Source organism: Ursus americanus, chromosome 9 (assembly GCF_024610735.1).
Source record: "Ursus americanus isolate L20-20 chromosome 9, mUrsAme1.1.p, whole genome shotgun sequence".
In the NCBI taxonomy this organism is placed as follows: Eukaryota; Metazoa; Chordata; class Mammalia; order Carnivora; family Ursidae; genus Ursus; species Ursus americanus.
Genome location: NC_142135.1, coordinates 76,493,242 through 76,509,067, shown reverse-complemented (window position 1 = coordinate 76,509,067; position 15,826 = coordinate 76,493,242). Strand labels below are relative to the sequence as shown.

At 37.0% G+C, this 15,826-nt stretch overlaps 1 protein-coding gene across 2 annotated transcripts in view; it reads left to right on the top strand.

The window, feature by feature from the left end:
• Positions 1 to 15,826, top strand: part of SNTG1 (syntrophin gamma 1) — a 296,161-nt gene that overhangs the window by 251,353 nt on the left and 28,982 nt on the right. The window lies entirely within an intron of this gene.

Below are 15,826 nucleotides of genomic sequence, written 5' to 3'. Positions count from 1 at the left end.
TCTGAGAAATTTATGCCAACAAAACCAAATTTTCTTGCCCGTTATTATGCACATGACATGTAAGGGTTCTCAAAATAGAATTAGTATGTTAATAATAAAAAATAGCCATGCTACATCCAGTAGTATGTGGAAACATGTTAGTGCATCCTTTCTCACATATATTTTTATTATTCTTTTGAAAAATTTTGTGTAGATATGATTAAAATAAGTACTCTTTGTACATCAACTTACTAGATTGATGACTTCAAGCTATTTCAAAATAACTCAGAGTCTGAGTTTGAAAACAATATTTCTGGTTTTTAATTTTTTTTTTAGTTCTGTTATTCCAAATAAATTATTAAAGTGAAAGTCTTTATACTCCTCTTTGAATATTCCTTATATGAGATGGAAATATATATGTACATAGATCCCTATATGCGGAGTCCATTTGAAAGGAATAAATTTAAATGAAAAATGTCTGCTAGAGAACTCCAGGTTTGATTGGGCTGTTCCAGCCAGTCTGTAACTTAGGCAACTGGTCTGATGATAATGAATTTCAGTTCTATTAACTAAAGCTCAGATACACATCTTGATCGCTAAGGCTGCATGTTAAAAACATCTCAACACAGAGTGTCTAACATTGAGTTTGTTGTCCATTTTGGTCTGACTCCTTTGCATTCCTATCTTAGTCATCAAAAGAAGTGTGAATTGTGTTCTATACTCCTATCTCTTCCTCGACAACTTCTAAATAAATCTGCAAGGTGTTTCCTAACTAACTTGGGCAATCCCTTCCCTTTGGGTTTCTGCAATACCATCCAAATAGTCCTTTTGGATTTATTTATTGAACACACTCTTTTTATGCATTAACCATGCCATAACCACTGATACAAAAGGAGTACAAAAATGAATACAGTCCCTCCTTTCAAGAAGTCTACAGCTTAATGAAAAAGACAGCTCTGGAACTGGGTACTTTCAGATACTGTGGCAAGAAGCCAAAGCATTATAAAGACGTGAAGTTGCATTCTTCTCTGGTCCATCTTTCACACCATTGCTAGAGTAATGATATTTCTAAAATGTAAATTCAGCCATGTCTTCATTTCTCTTGTTAAATTACTTTAGTGGCTTCCTACTGCCTTTAAGACAATATTTGTTATCATATATAGAAGCCTCTTAATGTTCTTGTTTCTGCCTGCAATTTAATATCATCTCCTGGGGCATTTGGTGATTCAGGGATGTTCCACGCTTTTGCATGTAATATTCCCACACTTTACTTTCAGCCTTGAGTGCAAATCTTCATCCAGATAGCCTTCTTTCACCCGTCTAATTTAGATGTTCATTATTTGAGAGCAGAGAATTATAGGCATACCCCAGCATAGCACTTATCATAATATATCACAATTAAGTCTTGTGGAGATATTAACTCTAATCTCTGATCCAGACTCAAGCACAGTTCAAAGACACAGAATTAACTCAATGACTAGTAATGAATATATGGATGAATATGATACCACCTAAGGAAATAAGTGAAAGCCATAAGCTTTCATCTAATTCTGTGATCTTTTGATATTGCTTTTTTTTAATCCCTCTGTCATCACCCTTCAAACTTATAAAATTTTAAAATTAGTATAAAGTTGAAGTAAAAATGCAAATTATGCCCAAAGACATATTTAATTAGGATAAATTTTACATGAACGAAGAACAAATGAGAAGTATGAAGATGTGTAAAGAAAAATAGTTTTAAAGAGAAAGTTTCTTCTGACCCTTACCCCCCCCCCCCAAAAAAAAAAGGGAAGGAAAAAGAGCCACTTCTAGAATACTAAAATTTGTTGTAAATTAATTTCAGGGTGTGGGAGGGTAGATGGAAGGAAGGCAAGAGGTGATATGTATGCTTGGGCTTCTTGCCAGAGTTGAAGGATGATGCAAAATGGAAATAAGGCTGGGTGGAAGTTTGATTTACTGCTTAACTAGAAGACCCATCAAGGCAATTTGCAAGGAAAAGAAGAATGTATTTGTGGTTATTGCTGGGCAAACATAAATTAAATGCCAAGTACCAGGTGTTTGGCATCCTAGGAAGAGTGAAAATAGACCCTGGTTTAAAGCATTTTTTTGTTTAATTATTAATATGATCTATGTAATAAGTTGTAATACATATAGATTGTTCTTTCTGGTGTTTTTGATCCCTTTCTGGTGTTTTGTAGGATATTGTAAAATATCCTACATCTATTTCTCATAAGTTAGATGACATGTTGCTTACATTACCTTCTTATATAGAGGTTGTTTCCATTTTTTTTTTCAAGAGGAATTTTTCTGTGGGGCATGAAAAATTGAGGCTTGCAAACAGTGAAAGAAGAAAATTGAGAATGTTTGAGATTCTTTTGTCTCCTTTTGTTCAACATGCTAGTTTTTCATTATCGTTTGCATGTCTTCATTTTCCGTTTATATGTAACTTATGAATTATACTTTTGAATAGTCTGCATCTAAAACATTGTTTATACTATGCAAACATGAATTCATTCACTACCCTGAGTCGCTTAGTTATATCCAGCTTTGAATCCTGTTTTTTGAGGGATTACACAAATGTAAAATGTTCCTTAGATCACTAAGATTCCCAAACTTTAAGCCAATTATAGCAATGGATCTTAAACAAATGAATAGTTTATGGAAAGCTTTGACTTGTGTGTGTGTGTTGGGGGGGAGCTTACAATAGCAAAGTATTATAAAGAAGACATAATAACTCAAAACACATTATGTTTGGGAAAGATCAGTAAGTTTCTTTCTTGAGTTTAGTGTCTTACACTAAATGGGACTCTGAGTCTTTCCCCTATTTTAAGAAAGGAGTCAGGCATTTACAATGAAAGTTCATTTATAACCAATCATGGTCAGTAAATGGGTCTGTAATTTTTTTAGTTAAGTAAAGAATTATAGCAAATCAAAGATGCAGCTTGGGATAAAAGCAGGAATATGAACCATGTAGAATGGTGTACTTAGGTTTGATTCCCACTTGTTAGCTGTGAGCTATTATGAATGTGTATGCCGTTTCTTTAATTGTATTATCTGGAAAATGGAAATACTCTGGCTATTGCATCGCTGGGCAGGCATGAAAGGGCCTACCTAGAACAGTGCTATGTTCATTGTAATAAGATGTCAGTTGAAGGACAGCAACAGACACACAGAATGCTTCCCAGGCACTAAACAAAGTATTTTTAAATTACTTATGATCTGTACATGTGTTTATTCATCAAATGACTTAATGCTATGTACCTCATATGAGATATTCAACATTTCCTCTTCAATCATCATTTGTTGGCACGTTTTATAGGGATTACACTCTGGTTTAAAGAATGATTACCTTAAGTTTTAAACCGCAAATGGCATTGAACCAGAGGTTTTTAGCATTTATGTTTGCCTGGGTTGTTTTAAATGTATTAACTGTAAAGCATAGGTCAGAGGCAAATGATCCCTTTGCACACTTTTTGTCGTAATCTTTAATTGAGGGAACACTTTGGTCAATAAACTTTGTTTTGGCTATCTTCAATGACTTAATTATCAATACAGTATTGAAAATGCTGTGATTCATTGTGTTGCTCTTTCTTCATACATACAGATAACTTTACTTGCAGCTTTTAGGCACTTAAATATATTTAAACACATCTTTAAAATGCCACATATGTTTCAGATTTATCTTTCCATATAACCAAGGAATATGTTGAGTTAAACACTGTTTTTGACTATCAAAAACAAACATTTTAATACATCAACAAGGTATTTCAGATACCTTATTGCATTAAACATTTTATTTTATAGTGCAATTTTTGAAATGTATTCCATGGGAAAAACTACCTGGTTAAACTAAGTTTCATTTCTGAAGGTGTCCTCAGACATTATCGTGCGAATGGACCTCACTCACCAACTTTATTTGACTATGTTCAACCTCCTTTTTCTCCAGGAACAAGTAGAAGCAGTCATCCATGGAAAGACTTGGGCAAGTGAAAATCTAGTCTGTGATTATTTATAATGAAGTCTTTGGATCAAATTCCACATTTTAAAAATGTTCAGAAATGTCTTTACATATTGCTAGTAGTTTTTTGGAGTTGTTTTGTTTTTCTTTCTCTTAGTCATTTTGTACTTGATCTCCCTCAAGTTCAACAAATTAAGCTTACTACTGGTGGCAAGAATTTTCCAAACCCAAAAAGGGCCCGTTGGTTAAAGTTCTCTAGAGAGACAGAGACCATGGGCTTGCCATATGCAGAGATATTACTACCTGCTGGTTGTTAGAGTGTTGCCTGCTCAAAAGTTGGCTATTTCACAGTGTTCTAATAAAGTTCTCATTTTACTATGTTTCCCCCACCTTTCCAATAACATGACAACCACATAATAAAAGGGAGGAGAAGGAAGATTTTTCTTCTTTAATATTTATTCTGTCTTGATGCACGTATTTCACAAAAATTAGTTTCATTGTGCGAACTGTGTATCAGCTGCTCTTTCAAGGGCAAGGAATGCACTGATGAGCTAATCAGACCAAGTACTTGTAGACTTGAAGCTTTCTTTGCAGTGAGGAGAGAACAGGATGATCACAGACTGCAGTTTTTTCTGGGAAGGAAACTAACAAGAAAATGTTGCAGAAAAATAAAAGTCAGACTGGCAAGAGACAAAGTGACACACGAATTAGGAGAACTCAGATTTATTTTACACCGGTGGACCCAGATGGGCTTGTGCTCAAAATTCTGGGCCCTGGGCAACGGGATTATAGGACTTTTATAGGGGACTGCAGGCAGTCAGGTTCCGAGGGCTATGCTGACTGCTGGCAGGTGGGTTTAAACTGGGGGAGTGGGGGCTGCTTTCAGCAGGAACAGTAGTGCAGGGAGCCTGTGGCGAGAAGCCTGTTTACAGAAGCAGGGACGGCTAGTTATCTCTTGCTCCCAGTAGGCCTTCTGGTTATCTCTAGCTTATTGTTAGTAACTTTCCATCTTCTTGGGCCTCCTGGCCTGCGCCTGCTCTGGGCAATTTTCCTCTTCAGTATTGAGAAACAGAAGACCTCAAAAAGGCCTTATAATGGTTTGAAGGGAAAAGGGTCTTTGAGGCATTGATGTTTCTCTGAGACCTAGATGATGAGAAAGGACTGGCTATGAAATGAGTTGAGGGGAGAATTTCAATCATGCAATAAATAAGACCTATATCTATTCAGAATTCCCACTTTTCCTCTTTTTCCTGTGCATCTTTCATGTAAATACCATCTAGAATTTCCTATTTCCCACTGACCCCTCTGACAAATTTCCTGACAGTTTTATTCTTCTTGAAAACCAGGAGACAAGTCGCAGCATGCACTCTGGTACACCAGCTGGCTCATGGACATGGATGTAATGAATACTTCTCTCCTCACCTCATGACACCTGAAGAAACAGCTGTCTTTAGCGCTCCTTGTCCAACTGCACTTAACTTTATTGCAAGGACCCTGCATGTTCCCTTTATGCTGACCAGGAAAATATCCTGGTGTGATATTCCCATATCAGCCAGTATTTCAACATAATAGGACTCTGGAAAGGAGGATGGTGTAAAGATAAGCTTGGTTTTCTCTGTTGAGTGCGGATTTGTGGAGAGAGCTGAATTACATATTGAAAAAGCAGGGTTGGATGGAAGCATTACGCAGCATGACAAAAAATATTTCCATTTAAAAGGTTTTAGATAATTGAATAAATTAATGAATAAATATGTCTCTGAAAGGGTCTAAGCTCACAGTCAAAAATTCTCCCTGTCCCTTCTAGTTCTACACTATTCTTCTACTACTCACTACCCTTTTTGCTTTGAATTTAGGGGCATTACATATTAAAATTTAATGCAGAAAAAAAGGGAGAAACACAAGGAAGTCATAGGAGCAGATGGAGATGGAAGATATTTTCCAGACATGGTATACCCTAGAACCAGCAGTCTATGCAATATATCATTCATAGGAATGAGAAATCCTTATGACATTTACTGGGACATGTTTTCTCAAAATGCAATGCATTTTATGACTTATGTTTAAGATCAAATAATTTTTTAATTTTAAAACTAAATAGAAAGTTGTTTTTTGTTTTTCCATAGAAGATTATAGACAGGTCCAGAAGGCAGTCTTTGTCTTCTGAAAGTTCTCACCTCTACTTCCATATTCTCCCAGAATCATCACTATTATTGCTACTTTTGCTCAGAGGCCTTCTCAGATCAGAATTTGCCATATCCCACTGTTCTATTGGAAAAACTCTACTAAACTAATTTTACCTAACTGGGGATGTACTGAATGGTGACTAATATAACAAAATAAATATTATTAAAAAAATTAAAAAACTAATTTTACCTAATAGGGAAAAAAAAAAGACAACCTACTATTTACAAAGCAATTTTCATGAGCATTACCATCTCATCCATTTTTACAGTAACACTTTATTTTTTATTGTTTTTTTATTATGTTAGTCACCATACAGTACATCCCTGGTTTTTGATGTAAAGTTCCATGATTCATTAGTTGCGTATAACACCCAGTGCACCATGCAATACGTGCCCTCCATACTACCCATCACCAGCCTATCCCATTCCCCCAACCCCTCCCCTCTGAAGCCCTCAGTTTGTTTCTCAGAGTCCATAGTCTCTCATGGATCATTCCCCCTTCTGATTACCCCCCTTTTCTTTATCCCTTTCTTCTCCTACCGATCTTCCTAGTTCTTATGTTCCATAGATGAGAGAAACCATATGATAATTGTCTTTCTCTGCTTGACTTATTTCACTTAGCATTATCTCCTCCAGTACCATCCATGTTGCAGCAAATGTTGAGAAATCGTTCTTTTTGATAGCTGAGTAATATTCCATTGTATATATGGACCACAACTTCTTAATCCAGTCATCTGTTGAAGGGCATCTCGGCTCCTTCCATGATTTAGCTATTGTGGACAATGCTGCTATGAACATTGGGGTGCATATGGCCCTTCTCTTCACTACGTCTGTATCTTTGGGGTAAACACCCACTAGTGCAATGGCTGGATCATAGGGTAGCTCAATTTTTAACTTTTTAAGGGACCTCCACACTGTTTTATGGAGTAGCTGTACCAACTTGCATTCCCACCAAAAATGTAGGAGGGATCCCCTTTCTCCACATCCTCTCCAATAATTGTTGTTTCTTGACTTGTCAATTTTTGCCATTCTAACTGGCGTAATGTGGTATCTTAGTGTGGTTTTGATTTGAATTTCCCTGATGGCTAATGATTTTGAACATTTTTTCATGTGTCTATTAGCCATTTGTATGTCATCATTGGAAAAGTGTCTGTTCATATCGTCTGCCCATTTTTGATTTGTTTATTTGTTTCTCACGTATTGAGTTTGAGAAGTTCTTTGTAGATCTTGGATACCAGTCTTTTATCTGTAGCATCATTTGCAAATATATTCTCCCATTCTGTGGGCTGCCTCTTAGTTTTTTTGACTGTTTCCTTGGCTGTGCAGAAGCTTTTTATCTTGATGAAGTCCCACAAGTTCATTTTATCTTTTGTTTCTCTTGCCTTTGGAGATGTGTCATGAAAAAGGTTGCTTTGGCCAATGTCGTAGAGGTTGCTGCCTATGTTCTCCTCTAGGATTTTGATGGATTCCTGTCTCACATCGAGGTCTTTCATCCATTTGGAGTTTATCTTTGTGTATGGTGTGAGAGAGTGGTCAAGTTTCGTTCTTTTGCATGTAGCTGTCCAACTTTCCCAGCACCATTTATTGAAGAGACTGTATGTTTTCCACTGGAAGTTTTTTCCTGCTTTATCAAAGATTAGTTGCCCAAAGAGCCGAGGGTCCATTTCTGGGTTCTCTATTCTGTTCCATTGGTCTATGTGTCTGTTTTTGTGCCAGTACCATGCTGTCTTTGTGATCACAGCTTTGTAGTACAGCTCGAAATCCGGCATTGTGACGCCTCCAGCATTGTTTTTCCTTTTCAACAGTTCCTTGGCGATTCGGGGCCTTTTCTAGTTCCACACAAATTTAAGGACTATTAGTTCCAGTTCTTTGAAAAATGTCATTGGTATTTTGATCGGGATAGCATTGAAAGTGTAGATTGCTCTGGATAGCATGGATTTTAACTATGTTAATTCTTCTGATCCATGAGCATGGAATATTTTTCCATATTTTTGTGTCTTCTTCAACGTCTTTCAAGTGTGATTTAGAGTTTCTAGAATATAGGTCCTTTACGTCTCTGGTTAATTCCAATGTAATGTATGATTTTTGGTGCTATTGTAAATGGGATGGATTCCCTAATTTCTCTTTCTTCAGGCTCATTGTTTGTGTATAGAAATGCAACTGATTTCTGAGCATTGATTTTGTATCCTGCCACATTACTGAATTGCTCTATAATTCTAATAGTTTGGGAGTGGATTCTTTTTGGTGTTCTATATAGAGTAGCATGTCATCTGCGAAGAGAGACAGTTTGAATTCTTCTTTGCCGATTTGGATACATTTATCCCTTTTTGTTGTCTGATTGCTGTTGCCAGGACTTCTAGTACTACGTTGAATAATAGTGGCGAGAGTGGGCATCCTTGTCGTGTTCCTGATCTTAAGGGAAAGGCTTCCAGCTTTTCCCCATTGAGAATGATATTTGCTATAGGCTTTTCATAGATGGTTTTTATGAGATTGAGGAATGTACCCTCTATCACTACACTCTGAAGGGTTTTAATCAGGAAAGGATGCTGTATTTTGTCAAATGCTTTTTCTGCATCTATTGAGAGAATCATATGATTTTTGGCTTTTTTCTTCCAGATAAAATCTAAGACACTGATAGATTTGCAAATGTTGAACCACTCTTGTATCCCAGGAATGAATCCCACTTGGTCATGATGGATAATCCTTTTAATGTATTGTTGGATTCTATTAGCTAGGATCTTGTTGAGGATTTTGGCATCCATATTCATTAGGGAAATCGGTCCATAATTCTCCTTTTTAATGGGGTGTTTGTCTGGTTTGGGGATCAAGGTAATATTGGCCTCATAGAATGAGTTTGGTAGCTTTCCTTCTGTTTCTATTTTTTGAAATAGCTTTAGGAGAATAGGTATTGTTTCTTCTTTGAATGTTTGGTAGAATTCCCCAGGAAAACCATCCGGGCCTGGAGTTTTGTTATTTGGAAGGTTGTTTATCACTGACTCAATCTCTTCATAATGAATTGGCCTGTTTAAAAAAATAAATTTCTTCCTGTTTCAGTCTTGGTAGTTTATAGGTTTCCAGGAAGGCCTCCATCTCTTCCAGATTGCTTAATTTATTGGCATAAAGCTGTTGATAAAAGTTTCTAATAATCCTTCCAGTTTCATTGGTGTTGGTTGTGACCTCTCCTTTTTCATTCATAATTTTGTTAATTTGGGTCCTTTCTCTATTCTTTTGGATAAGTCTTGCCAGTGGTCTGTCAATTTTATTTATTCTTTCAAAGAACCAGCTTCTAGTCCTGTTGATCTGCTCTACTGTACTCCTGGTTTCTAATTCATTGATTTCTGCTCTAATCTTGATCAACTGCTTTCTCGTGCGTGGATTAGGCCTGTTCCTCTGTTGCTGTTCCAGCTTCTTGAGGTGAGAATATAAAAACTACATTTTAGATTTTTCTATTCTTTTGAGTGAGGCTTGGATGGCATGTATTTTCCCCTTAGGACTGCCTTTGCAGTATCCCATAGGTTTTGGACCATTGTGTTTTCATTCTCATTGGTCTCCATAAATTGTTTAAATTGATTTTTGATTTCCTGGTTTATCGAGTCATTCCTGAGCAGAATGGTTCTTAGTCTCCAAGTGTTTGAGTTTCTTCCTAATTTTTCCTTGTGGTTGAGTTCCAATTTCAAAGCGTTGTGGTCCTAGAATTTGCAGAGAATAATTTCAGTCTTTTGGTACCGGTTGAGACCTGTTTTGTGACCCAGAACATGGTCTGTTCTTGAGAATGTTCCATGGGCATTAGAATAGAATGAGTATTCTTTGGTTCTGGGGTGACGTGTTCTATATATATCTATGAGGTCCAACTTGTCGAGTATGGCATTCAAAGCTCTTGTTTCGATGTTGGTTTTCTGTTCCAGTGCTCTGTCTATTGCTGATAGTGGAGTGTTGAGGTCCCCTACTTAACGTATTTTTATCTATATGTCTCTTTATTCTGGTTAAGAGTTGGCTTGTGTATCTGGCTGCTCCCCTGTTGGGGGCATATATATTTATAATTGTCATATCCACTTGTTGGATACATCCTTTAAGAATAATATAGTGCCCTTCTGTGTCTCTAAGTATAGTCTTTAGTTTAAAATCCAATCTGTCTGATATGAGAATTGCTACCCCAGCTTTCTTTTGAGGCCCATTGGTGTGAAAGATGGTATTCCATCCCTTTACTTTCAGTCTGAATGTATCTTTAGGTTCAAAAAGAGTCTTGTAGACAGCAAATGGATGGGTCATGTCTTTTTATCCAATCTGCAACCCTGGGGGGTTTTATGGGAGCATTTAGGCCATTTACATTGAGACTGATTATTGAGAGATATGATTTTAATAATGCCATGTTGCCAGTAAAGTCTTTGTTTGTATCGGTTGTGACTTTCTGTTCTGTATCACTCTTGGGGCCTTTTTACTTTTATAGAACCCCACTTAATATCTCCTGTAGGGCTGGTTTCATGGTTACAAAATTGGTCAATGACTGGCAATTCTGGAAGGTCTTTATTTCTCCATCAATTCTGAATGACAGCCTTGCTGGATAAAGGATCCTTGGCTGCATGTTTTTCTCTGAATGAGCTTTAAAAATGCCCCCCCCCAACCCTTTCTCTCATTCCAGGTCTATGTAGATAGGTCTGACATAATTCTGATGCCTTTGCTTGGTATGTGAGAAATTTCTTTGCCCTGGCTGCTTTCAATACTGTATCCTTGGATCTAATATTTGTGAATTGAATACGACGTGACGTGGAGTAGGTTTGTCATGTTTGAGCTTGGGAGGGGTCCTCTCTGCCTCTTGGACACGAATGCTTGTTTCCTTTGCTAGATTAGGGAAGTTTTCAGCTACAATTTGTTCAAATATCTCTTCTAGACCTCTGTTTTTCTCCACACCCTCGGGGATGCCGATGATTCTGGCATTGGAACGTTTCATTGAGTCAGTAATCTCCTGTAACCTACATTCTTGAGATTGGATTTTTTTGAGCCCAGTTTCTATTTTAGCTTTTTCTTCTACTAACCCATCCTCCAATTCGCTGATACATTCTTCTGCCTCATTCACCCTGGCAGTCAGAGCATCTAGTTTTGACTGCATTTGGTTTATAGAATTTTTAATTTCTGCCTGATTCGCTCTCATTTCTGCCCTTAGAGATTCTATATTCTCATTAACATTTTCGTTAATACTTTTCTCAAGTCTACACATCATCTTGACCATTGTTACTCTGAACTCCATTTCTGATAATTTGGTTATATCTATATCCATTAGTTCTGTGGCAGAGGCCACAGACTCATTGTCTTTTCTTTGCTGGGGGGGACTTCTCCTTCTCGTCATTCTGATGAGGGGAGGTTGCAGGGTTGTCCAAAGCCCAAATTATTGACTGGGACCCAGGCAGTGCGCACTTGTTTTATAGGGATCTTAGGGACGTGGGTTTCTTGATTTTTCAGCCTGCCTTCTGGGGGAGGGCCCTGCCGCGCTGATACTCAGGCAACCTTGTTTGGGTAGAGTCTCCGTGTCCCCTGTGAGGGGGGATGGGGATGGGCGCACTGTGAGCCGCTATTTCTGGACTTTTGTTCTCTGGCGGCTTTCCCTGGCGATTTTCTGTGCCTCTTCTGAGAGTCAGAGCAGCAGTAGCCGAATCTCAGCCTCTGTCTCAGAACAGAGGGATCACAGACCGTTCTCCCCTGATGTTCTGGCCACTTTAACTCTGTTTCTGTTGGTGCTGCTCAACTCTGCAGCATCCCGGGATGTGCGCCCCACACCCGGCGTCCCAGCCCTCACTTCCAGGGCCAGCACATCTCTGTCCTTTGTGTTTCTAACACCGCTGGCCGCCAGCCACCAGCCCCCCCCACCCCCCATGCTCAGGAGCTCCCAGTCTCTGGTTCCAGTGAGCACACCGGAGCTCCGTTTCAGTCTGGTCGTGCGAGTTCCCTGGCTCATGGTCTCAGTCTGCTGTCTCGCGGGTGCCGGTCCATGAGTCCGCCCGCTCCCCCGTGCAGATGGCTACCGCTTTGGCACCGGAACGTGGCGGCTCCCTCTCCCTCCCATTTATCTTCCGATATCTGTGATCAGTTTCTCGGCTCCCCGCTTCATACCTCAATACTCAGCGCTGGAGATGTTCATTTGTAGAGATCCAGATGTATCTTCCTGCATCTCATGCTGATTCCATGGATGTTCAGGATGGTCTGGTACCTATCCAACTCGACTCAGGGGACTGGCTGAAAAAGGGGTCCCCTACTCCTCCGCCATCTTAATTCCCTCCCTACAGTAACACTTTAAAGTAGGATAGTCAAATATCACTACTTTTAATTTACAAAAGTATGTACTCAGGCTCTAATTAAGAATCTTGCTTAAGGTCATGTGGCTTATAAGTAAGGTCTAAAGTTTTGGTTACATTTCAATACTTACAGCTCTAAGATCAGGATTTATTTTTATTTCAGTACTTTGCCAAAAAATGTATTACCTTCCTGAGATAAATGCATTATAATAGGGAGAAAGATCTTAATATCTTACTGGTAATGGAAATTAGGTCAGTATATGGCAAAGAGGCCACCAAAAATAGGTGATCGGGGAGGAGGAGTTTCTGATCCTTATAATCCTCCTCATCTAGTTCCATGTTGGCAACTAGTGATTATACCACTGTGTTTGGTATGTATGTGCGTGTGTGTGTGTATGTGTGTATGCACATATATATATGGTACATATATGTATCAGAATGACAAATGGAGACAAAAGTTTCATATATTTTTTAAGTTTTATTGTGACATCATGCAAGTTCACTTTTCCAACAAAATTCTGCATGTATTTTATAGAGAACTAATTACTACATCTTGGCCTACTTTCTATTCTGATTGGAAAGCTCTTGAGGCAAAGAACACCTGCTTCTGTCACTCTTCACTAGCACCTTATTCCTAAGAATATCAAAGTCTGTTAAATAACCACAAACAATCCAACTCACTGTATACATTTCACCAACACCATCCCATCTTGGTCCACCTCAGAACCGGCTACAAGGAACCTACCATTGTGTTCACCATAGCAATATATAAATAACATGCTATAAAATACAGTGGTGTTTACTCATCTTTTTCATCATTAATATTCTTTTTTTTTTAAAGATTTTATTTATTTATTCAGCAGAGATAGAGACAGCCAGCGACAGAAGGACACAGCAGGGGGAGTGGGAGATGAAGAAGCAGGCTCACAGCGGAGGAGCCTGATGTGGGGCTCGATCCCATAATGCTGGGATCAAGCCCTGAGCTGAAGGCAGACGCTCAACCGCTGAGCCACCCAGGCGCCCCTCATCATTAATATTCTTAACATAGTTACCATAATGTTTATCAGAATCTTAACAAAATATTGGCATAAGAAATAGGATTGATGAAGAGTTCTTGAATTAAATCATTTTTTAGACCTGTGAAACTTTTCCTGGTAATACTTTCAGATTCAGATTCCGATTCCTCCAAATTGGCCTTAATGAATTTCTGTGAGAATTACCAATTCACACCGCTTATCAAGCCTATTCTAACTCTTCCTAGTATATCACGTTAATGTTTGTTTGTTTTAAGACTTGCAAACATTTATTGAATATTATTTTCCAGGTACCATGATAAGTATGTTAAGTGACTGCTATGTTCTGTTACTGATTTACGTTTCTTGTTGTTGTTGAAGTGCAGTTGACATATAATATTATATTAGTTTTAGGTGTACAACATAGTGATTCAACATTCATATACGTTAGGGAGTGATTAACACCCTAAATCTAGCTACCATCTGTCACCAAAGTTGTTATGATGTTAATTTTGTATCATTACCTCTTAACTGATGAATCTTTCAATCAATCATTATTAGATTCATCAACTACATTATTCATCTTTGGAGTTCCCCACTCACAGCCAAAGATTCATTCTGCACATTCCCCAAAGTTTCCAAACCTCCTTCATTTGTCTATGATATGCCTTCTTTAGCCAGAGTAAGTTTGTTGTTACTCTTTATTTAAAATAATGAGCTTTTAAAATCTGTCTTACTCCTTGAAAAGTTATCTAGTTGAAATGGTAAATTTCTGTTTTACACTATAATGACTACATATGAAATATTATTTCAAAATTTTAATTATAATTTGAGAATGTGAAATCCTTTAGTTTTACAGCTTAGCAAGCTAAAAATAAAATTTCTTATTCAAAACCACACAGTAAGTTAATGTCAGTACCTGAGCTACATAAGATGCTATATTTTGCAGATATTTTCCCTCCAGGCTTTTACAAGTTCCTTAGTTTTAACATGGTTATCTCATCTAATTTCATGTCCTTATATTCTTCCTTACCATTATAATATTTGCATTTTTTATGTAAATATATGATTCCCGTGAGCTTTATTTTAAGCAAAATGTTCAGAATTTCCATTCTTGATATTTACTAATCATGTATTTAACACTTACTTTTGTTTTTCATATATCATGCTTCCTTAGTTAATTTTTAGAAATGGAATTTCTGAATCAAATAATATGAATACTTTTAAGGCTTAAAATATATATTAAAATTATTATCATAAAGAATTCACACTGTTGGTAGAAATTTTATGCAAACATTTGTTTCGACATAACCTTGCTAGCTTTAGTTATTATAATTTTCAGTGATCTTTATTAAATGTTTAGCAAAACTAAGTCATTTTAATATTATTACACTCTTTATTTCTAGTAAAATTGAACATGCTCTTATATTCATTAGAAAGAATAATTTTTTTTCCATTTTTTGAATGACTTCTCCATAATATTATTTGCCTTTTTATTTATTATATGTTTAGAATTTTCCTTACACCCTACCATGTATCCTATATGCAACTAAGTTTATTGCTTTTCATTTTGGTAAATATACATCACTGTACATATGAGTATATAATTTTTTGTTACTCCTATGTCTAGAACTCCCTCTTTTCCAAGTTACTCAATATTCACTTACATTATGTAGTTTTCCTATTATTTGGCTTATTTATATTATTTCACTTTTTAAAACATAAAGAATTTTATTTAGAGGAAGTTGTCAGTTTAAAGTTTAACTTGTATTTTTTTCCCAGAGTGTTAATTGTCCCAGGTAATTTTATTGTTAGAAGATTCTGTATAATAATAGATCTGAAGAAACATTTAAGATGATTTATAATATTGGATATTGCTTCTTTATTAATTGTATAGTCTCATTGTAAGAACAAAAGCAAAAGCATTTACTTGTTCAGAAATTAATGTCTTTGGGGTGGTGTCAATGTCTTTTTTATCTAAATCTAGCAAAAGGCTTAATGTATGGTAGCCATTTCAAAAATGCTTGATGAATAAGTAGATAGCACCATTCTGTATAAATGCATTATGTGTCATTATTATTGATAATTCTCTCATCCTTATTTTTAAGGAATTTATAATTTTGTTATTTCATTATACCTTTTATTTTTTTTATTTTTATTTTTTTAAAGATTTTATTTATTTATTCAACAGAGATAGAGACAGCCAGCGAGAGAGGGAACACAGCAGGGGGAGTGGTAGATGAAGAAGCAGGCTCATAGCGGAGGAGCCTGATGTGGGGCTCGATCCCATAACTCTGGGATCACGCCCTGAGCCGAAGGCAGACGCTTAACCGCTGTGCCACACAGGCGCTCCTCATTATACCTTTTAAAGTGTCAACTTTTTAATTAGCATTTGCTTTGAGTGGA